General features: G+C 37.5%; 1 pseudogene; it reads right to left on the bottom strand.

Moving 5' to 3' along the window:
• Positions 1–4322: 4322 nt before the first annotated feature.
• On the bottom strand, positions 4323–4989 carry LOC102873385 (annotated as a pseudogene).
• Positions 4990–7693: the final 2704 nt, after the last annotated feature.

Raw genomic sequence — 7693 nt, 5'->3', positions numbered from 1 at the left:
ATACCATCTATTCCTGGAGCCTTATTTTTTGCTATTTCCTTCAAAGCAGCTTGAACTTCTTCCTTCATCACCATAGGCTCTTGCTCATATGTTATTTCACTAAATTCTTCTGTATCTGCCAATTCCTTGGCCTAGTGGCAAGAAGTTGCACTGCAGTTCCGGAGGCATGTGGTTCAAATCCACCAGATGCTCTGCTGGAGAAGGAGGGACAATCTCCTCCTGTACCAGTCAGATCTGATTTGACGGTACTCACACAAAATAATAAAATAAAATAAAGAAAATGCCATGGCTTGAATCAAGTGACCTTGGTCTTCAAAATTTGTATATATGCATCTGTATATATAAAATGTTGAGATTATCACCTCTCGTCTAATTTTGTTGAATATTTTATCAGGAGAGGATGTTGGATTTTTCAGGTGCTTTTTCTATACCAGTTAAGATGATCTTGTGGTTCTTTTTCATTGTTTCATTGATATAGTGATCAGTTTTCTAAATGGAAGCATCTTTGCTTACCTGGAATGAATATCACTTTGTCATAACAACGGATTTCTTTGACTTGGCCGATTGGCAACATTAGTATGGATGGTGAAGAGATTGAGATAGTTAACAGCTTTAGTTTGCTTGCCTCCACAGTCAGCACTCTTCAGAGTACTGAAGAGCAACGACATCAGACTGGAGACTAAGGTGCACCTGATCCAGGCTATAGTCTTCTCAATTACATGCTATACATCAGAGAGCTGGACAGTGACTAGGTATGATAGAAAGAGAATTGATGCCTTTGAGCTGTGGTGCTGGAGAAGATTGTTGAATATACTACAGACTGCTAAAAGAACAAACAGTTTTGTCCTGAAGAGGGTGAAGCTGGGCTGCTCCTTGGAGGCAAGGATTCTGAAGCTGTCTGACATACTTGGGCATGTTGCAAGGAGGGGCCAGTCCTTGGAGAAGGACATCATGTTTGGGAGAGTGGAGGGACAGTGCAAGAAAGGAAGACTCTAGATGAGGTGGGTTGATTCAGTGATTGGTGTAGTGTATGTAGGTGTGTCGGAGACAATGAGGTTGGCACAGGATAGAGCAGGGTTTAGGGCTCTTGTACATAGGGTTGCTATGAGTCACAAACAACTTGACAGCACATAACAACAACAACAAAGTTGGACTGACTCAAATTTTGTTGAGAATTTTTGAATCTAACTTCATGAGGGGTATTGGTACATTGTCTTTCTGATGGTGTCTTTGCTTTGCTTTGGTAACAGGGTTATATTTGCTTCATAGAATGGGTTTGAGTGTTGTTGTGTGCCATCAAGTTGCCTGTGACTTATGGTGACCCTATGTACAACAGCTCTGAAGCCTGCCCTGTCCTGAGCCAGTTTGACCCCGACATACCTACTCCCTACTGTCCCAATTACTATATCAATCCATAGCATTCACGGTCTTTCCTGCACTGTCCCTCCACTCTTGTGAGTGATGTCCTTCTCCAAGGATTGGGCCCTCCTGGCCACCTGCCCAAAAGTATGTGAGAAGAAGTTTAAGAATACTAGCCTCCAAGGAGAAAAGTGGTTTCACCCTTGTTTTCTTGGCAGTTCATGGTATGTTCAATATTCTTCTTCAGCCCCACAACTCAAAGATATCCATTCTTCTTCTGTCATTCCTAGTCATTGTCCAGCTCTTTGATGCATAGCAAGTAATTGTGAAGACCATAACCTGGATCAGGAGCACTTCAGTTTTTAGACTGACATTGTTGCTTCTCAGCACTCTGGAGAGATTCCTGACAGCAGATTTTCCCAGCGCAATTAGTCTTTTGAGATTGACAGTATGCTGTCTTTTCTATAGTTGGTAGAATTCACCAGAAAAGTCATCTGGACCAGTACTCGTTGTTGTAAATGTTTTTATGACATGTTTGAGTCTTTCTTTAATCCTGATGCCATGTTCTTTTTCATACTGTCCAGCTTTTCAAATTATGCATTCAGTATGAATAGGTAGGGAGCAAGGATACAACCCTAATGCATATGTGTGGGTTTTTTTACTTTTTAATTCACATTATGTTTCATACAATCATTCCATACATTTTATCTTATAAAATTAATCACTATTGATCTCTGCCCACTCTTACCTTATCTTTTCAGATTTCCACAGGATATCTTTTCTGAGTTTTAAATCATGTAATTTTCCTTTGTTCTGTTTGAACAACTGTTTCTTGTTCTATGTATAGGCTTTGAATAAACATAAGAAAATGCTCTGGAATACTAATTTTCCTTAATGTTATCCATAATTTGTTATGGTCTATGCAGTCAAATGCTTTTGCATAGTCAATAAAATAAAGTAAATATCTTTATTATATTGTCTGCTTATGGTCAAGACCCATCAGACATCAGCAATGATATCCTTGGTGCCACAGCCTCCTCTAAGTTCAGCTTGAATTTTCTGGTAGTTCCCTATCAATATACTGTTCCAGCCATTTTTTAATAATCTTCAGCAAGATTTTACTTGCATGTGGTATCAATGATTTTGTTTGATCATTTCTATCCTTTTGTATCACCATTTTAAAGAATGGGAACAAAATTATTTTTTTTCCAGTCAGTTGGCTAGGTAGCTATTTTCCAAATCTCTTCACCCATTTGGTAAGCACATTTAAGGCTGCATTTATTTGTTGAAAGACTTCAATTGATATTCTATCAATTCCTCGAGCCTTATTTTTTGGCACTTACTTGGGCAGCTCTGGTGGTGTAGTGATAACAAGTTGCAGTGCTAATCCAAAGGCATGCAGTTCAAATCCTCCAGTTGTACTGTAGGGCAAAGATGGGAAATCTCCTCCTATGCGATTTATTGCCTCTGAAAGCCTGCTGAATGGTCTGGTATGAGTTAATTCTGATTCAATGATACATAACAATAACAAAAACAGACTTCATTGCACCTTGGACCTCTTTTTTTGCTACTATTGGCTTTTAATCATATGCTACTTCCTGAAATTGTTCAGCATCACTAATTCTTTTTGCTAAAAGGACTCTGTGTTCTTTCATCTTCTTTTGATACTTCATGCATCATTCAAGATTTTGCCCATAGAATCCCTCAGTATTCCAACTAGAGCCTTGTATTTGCTCTTCAGTTCGTTGAGCTTGAGAAATGTAGAGAGGGTGTTCTTCCTTTTGGTTTTCTAACTCCAGATATTTGTGCATTTTGTTATAATACATTGACTTCTCTTCTTGAGTTGCCCCTTGAAACCTTCTGTTTAGCTCTTTTACTTAATTGTTTCTCTTTGTTTTGACTTTGCTACATGGAAGAGCAAGTTTCAGAATCTCTTCTGGCATCCATTTCAGCCTTTCTTTCCTGTCTTTATAATGACGTTTTGCTTTTTTCATTGGTGATATCCTTGATGTCATCCCACAACTTAAATTGTTCCTTTAATACATTAATATTGAGAATTGTCCTCTATTTCCCAAATTCTGTGTTCCATTTCTCCAATCCTATTCTTTTGTTTTTCTATTGGGTTACCTTTTTCTAAAATTTTGGTCTTAATTCTGAATTTCAATTTGCTAGTTTTGTATTGCTTCTAATTCCCCATTCATTTTATCTACTTGGTCTTGTATTTTTTTTACGTTTTAATTGAGATTTTAATGACAGTTTATAGAGTACTTGGATTTCCATTCTTTCATTGTACATTTTCCTCTCTATCCCCCCATTAGCTTTTCTCTTTGAAAAAAATTCCCTCATTATTGCACAATTTCCTCCTCACCTCGCCTAATCATATATTCCTTTTAAACAGTTCTTTCCCGCATATGCTTCAATGCAGTGTACATTTTTTATCCCCTCTTTTCTTAGTTTACCCTAACCCCCATGTCAGTACTGTTTTATAACAGTGGCATTATGCAGTATTTGTCCCTTAGTGACTGATTTTTTTGATGGGTTCTTATACCTTTCTTTTGAAGGTACTGAACCATCATTCTTTTGAATTCTTTATCAGAAAGTTTCAATATTTTGAACATTTCTTTTTTAAAAAAAATATTTTGAACATTTCTTCATGTGTTTGTTGGCCACGTGAACTTCTTCTTTCATGAAGTGTCAATTTGTATCTTGTGCCCATTTTGTGATTGGGTTATTTACCTTTCTCTTTTTTTTTTCGGAATACAAAGAAAAGTTTATTGTACAAAATTAAGGCCTTCATACTTTAAGCCTCACCAGAGCTTAAGAAACACAAGGTAATTATCTAAGTATTTCCACAAAGTTTACTTTCAATATGTCCCTTGCTCTCAACTATAAAATGGCCTGTCCAGAGTTATCAAAACAAATATAAATAAATTCAAGTCCTTTAAGGAAGACTCCCCCAAGTGTTATTTCTTGGCATAAGTGATCTTCATGGCGTGAGATGGTGTGATCTTAAATCCCTGCAAAGCATCCCGAGCGGCACCAGCTTGTCCGCCGTTTTCAAACTCAACAAATGCGATGTCACGCCTGCCAGGTACCAAGCGCACTTCCTTAAATCCAGGGAACTGATTAAACAGCATGGATAACATCATCTCATTAGTTTCTTCTGGTAAATTATTAAGGAATAAAATATAGTTTAGAGGGTAATCAGGGACCTGAGGACTTGGTATTGAATTTCCTTGAGTAGTAGCTGAATTTGGTGTTCCCTGACCAGGTTTTTTTGTTTGTGGCTGCTGCAGCCTGTTCCATAGTTTTTGCTTTCTTTTTCTCTTTGTCAGCAAAAGTTCCACGCATTTTAGAAATTATATCGGAATCTGTTTTTGCGTATTGGATTCGCATTGGTTTGCCATAAAATGGAAATCCCTGTAACTGTCTCAAAGCGTTTGTGGATGAGCCAAGTTCTTTAAATATAACAAAAGCCTGTCCCCTCATCTTCATGGTCTTTAAAGCCACAATATCTACCACATGGCCAAACTGAGAAAATAGGGCATACAAAGACCTCTTCAATTCTTCTTTTTTAATTTTGTCGTTCATATTGTTGATATAAATTGTATGATTTGGTCTGATATCCATGTTTTCAGTTAAACTGTTCAAGCCACCTGGAGCCTCCTCGCACAGGAGCCGAAAACCGGAAACAACCACCTTTCTCTTTTTGAGTTGCTGGAGTATTCTATAAGGTTGTTATTGTTGATTGCCTTTGAGTCAGGCACAACTCATAGTAATCCTATGAACAAAAGGCCTGAAGCCCCTTTACAACTGTCAACATTTATCAAAGTTCATAGAGTTTCTGAAGGCATGTTATTTAGGAAATGGGTGCCCTCCTGCTTCCAAACCTGTCATAGCATTTTATTGTAATGTGCCATTGAGTTGCCTGTGACATATAGCGACTATATGTAGAGCAGCTCTGAACCCTTCCCTGTCCTGAGCCAGTTTCACTAATTCTGACACATCAATTCCCATTGCACCGGTTACTGTATCAATCTATCTCAACTGGGTCTTCCTCTCATGCGCTCCATCCACCCTTCCAAGGCATGATGTCCTTCTGCAAGGACTGATCTCTGCTAGCCACATGCCCAAAGTGAGGTGGAGCTTCAAAATCCTAAACTCCAAGGAGACACTTGGTTTCACCCTCTCCAAGACAGATCTATTTGTTTTCTTGGCAGTTCTTGGTAGGTTCAAGACTCTTCTCTAGCACCACAACTCAAAGGCATCTATTCTTCTTCTGTCATCCTTAGTCATTGTCCAACTCTCTGAAGCATAACAAGTAATTGAGAAGACCATGGCCTGGATTAGGCACACCTTTGTATCTAGACTGACATTGTTGCTCTTCAGCACTTTGGAGAGGTACATGACCACGGATTTTCCCAATGCAGTTCATACATCCTTGCCAAATATTTCCCCCCAGTCTGTGGGTTTCCTTTTTGTCCTGTTGGAGTGGGTTTTTTTAATGTGCATAGGGATTTGCTTCTTAGAAAGTCTCATTCATCCATTTTATTCTCTCCTGGTTGTAGGTTTTTCATTATGCTTGGAAGTCCGTTCATGCTGTAGATTAGGATTTATAGAGTTGCTCCTAGTTTTTCTTTGATGAGGTTTATAGTCTATGGTTTTAATCCCAGGTCCTGATACACCTTGAGTTGGCTTTTGTGTATGATGTGAGGTGTGAACCTTGCATAAGTGTTTTGCAGATAGTTTTCCAATTTTGTCAACTCCATTTTATTTTTTTTAGAAATCAAATAGAAAAAGAACAACACTCTACACCCACAACCTTTAGTATAAAGGAAATGATAAGGACAAGAGCTGAACTCAATGAGCTAGAATTCAGAAAAACAATTGTAAACCATAAACAAGACCAGGAGCTGGTCTTTCAAAAGGATCAATGACACAGACAAATCATTAGCAAAGTAAACAAAAGAAGAGAAAGAGATGACACAAATAACTTGAATAAGAAACGAAGAGGTGACATCACAGTAGAACCAGCTGAAATGAAATTTATAGTAATGGAATATTATAAAAAGTTATACTCTGATAAATTTGGAAATCTAGAGGAAGTGGACATATTTCTAGAAACTCACACCTTATCCATATTTACATGAACAGATGTAAAACACTTGAACAGACTCATCACAAAAAAAGAAATCAAGCAGGTCTTAAAAAGACTATCCCACAAAAAAAGTCTTGGTCAAGAATTCATGGATGAATTCTAACAAACATTCAGATACAAAGTATAATAAATTCCAGTCAAATTTCTATGGAAGGAAGTATGGCACTTTCTAAAAAAGTTGCAAATAGAATACGATTTGAACCAGCAATTCCTCTACTGGGAATATACCCCAAAGAAACCATAACCTTCACTCAAGCAGATAGATGCACATCCATGTTTATCGCGGCTTTGTTCACAATAGCAAGGATTTGGAAACAACCTAAATGCCCATCAACAAATGAATGGACAGAGAAGCTGTGATATATTCACACAATGGAATACAATGCTGCATTGAAAAACAAGGAACTCATGCAATATTATTCAAAATGGGTGACTCTGGAGGACACTATGCTGAGTGAAATATCTCAGTCACAAAAGGACAAATACTGCGTAGTGCCACTGTTCTAAAATGGGACTGACATTGGGTTTGGGGGGATACTGAGAAAGATGGGATAAATTATATATACTGCATTGAAACAGATGAGGTAGAGAACTGTTTAAAAGGAATATATGATTATTATTGTCATGACAGGACTCCAGAATGAAGGCTGCATAGTGGAGTGGACTTGGGAGGAGGGATTGTATAACAATGAAAAAATTTTAGTTTTCAAAGAGAAGAGCAAAGTGGAAATGAGGTTGGGTAGGGAGAAAAGTGCAACAATGAATGAATGGAAATCAAAAGTCTCTGTAAACTTTCATTAAAATTAATAAAAATTTAAAAAATAGAAAAGAAGAAACATCCTCAGAGTCATTCTATGAAGCAAGCATAACTCTAATATCAAAACTAGACAAAGACATTACAAAAAATGAAGTCTCCTATTGAATAGGAGATTTCAAAAGGCTGTATGACAAGACAAAGTAAAGTATTATAATGAAATGTGCAAAGAGCTGAAGTCAGAAAATCAAAGGGGCTGAATTCGTTCAGCATTTCTTAAGCTCAAGGAACTGAAGAGGAAATTCAGGCCTTGAGTTGCAATATTTAAGGATGCTTTGGGTAGAATATTGAGTAATCCTGCAAGTATTAAAAGAAGATGCAAAGAGTATACAGAGTCATTATACCAAAAGGAATTGACAGAC

The sequence above is a fragment of the Elephantulus edwardii genome, unplaced genomic scaffold, assembly GCF_000299155.1.
Source record: "Elephantulus edwardii isolate Elephantulus edwardi_28Jun2011 unplaced genomic scaffold, EleEdw1.0 scaffold00554, whole genome shotgun sequence".
Taxonomy (NCBI): Eukaryota; Metazoa; Chordata; class Mammalia; order Macroscelidea; family Macroscelididae; genus Elephantulus; species Elephantulus edwardii.
Note: the sequence above shows the minus strand (reverse complement) of the source record. Positions and strands in the feature narration are given on the sequence as shown.